This window comes from Pteropus medius, unplaced genomic scaffold (assembly GCF_902729225.1).
Source record: "Pteropus medius unplaced genomic scaffold, Ma_sr-lr_union100, whole genome shotgun sequence".
NCBI classification, from domain to species: domain Eukaryota; kingdom Metazoa; phylum Chordata; class Mammalia; order Chiroptera; family Pteropodidae; genus Pteropus; species Pteropus medius.
This window is the reverse complement of record NW_024351730.1, coordinates 26,885,014-26,886,003: the sequence shown is the minus strand read 5'-3', so window position 1 is coordinate 26,886,003 and position 990 is coordinate 26,885,014. Positions and strand designations below refer to the sequence as shown.

General features: G+C 36.6%; 1 pseudogene; it reads left to right on the top strand.

The window, feature by feature from the left end:
* The first annotated feature begins 210 nt into the window (after positions 1-210).
* On the top strand, positions 211-329 carry LOC120588419 (uncharacterized; annotated as a pseudogene).
* The last annotated feature ends 661 nt before the right edge of the window (positions 330-990 follow it).

Below are 990 nucleotides of genomic sequence, written 5' to 3'. Positions count from 1 at the left end.
TTTTCTATGTACTATCTATAATAACTGATTTACAAAACTGAGCTGCATAAGAAAATCAACACATGAAGAATATGAAGAAAAATATGTCTTACTTTTTAGACATTCATATTTTATAAAGAACTCTTGTACTCAGGAGATCTCAGCTTGAATCCTACCTCTGATATGTTTAGTTACGAGATTTTTAAAAAAGGCATTTAAACTGAAACTCTGGTCTATGGCCATGCTGCCCTGAACAAGCCTGATCCAATCTGATCTCAGAAGCTAAGCAGGGTCGGGTCTGGTTAGTACTTGGATGGGATACCACATAGGAAGACCAGAAGCTGTAGGCGTTAAAAGATAAAAAAATAAGAGATTGTAAACTGACAAGGGCCTTGGAATCCGCGAAGTCACCCAAGGGTTGCCTCACCTAAAAAAAAAACAAAAACTGAAACTCTGTTGACATGTCAAATGAATAGTATTGTCGAATAGAAGTGTCAGATGAAATATAGGATGCCCGGTTAAATTTGAATTTCAGATAAACAGTGAATATTTTTAATGTAAGTATGGTGCATTACTTGCTAAATCCAGTAATCCTACAAATAAAGGAATTAGGATACATCGGAATCAACTAGACAATTTTTGTTTGTTTAACACTCATGCATCCACTCCAGAATTCCACTCTCAGGCTTTGGGGGCTAGTAATATAAAAGTAAAAAATCCCTACTCCAAGTGGTTCCGCATAAGGAAGAGAAAATCTAGTGTTTTGAGGTCCCTGTTCCAGAGCGGTACTACTCACACTTTAATGTACCTAAGAATCGCCTGAGGATCTGGTTCAAATGTAAATTCTCATTTGTAAGGTGGGGTTGGAAGTTGAGATTCTGCATTTCTACAGTTTCAGGGTGATGCCAATAGTGCTGGTCCTTGGCCCAAATTTTAAGTAGCTACACAGTTTAGATGATTTCTGATGTCTCTATGAGGTTTCTAATTTGTTGATTTCATAATTCTTTTATT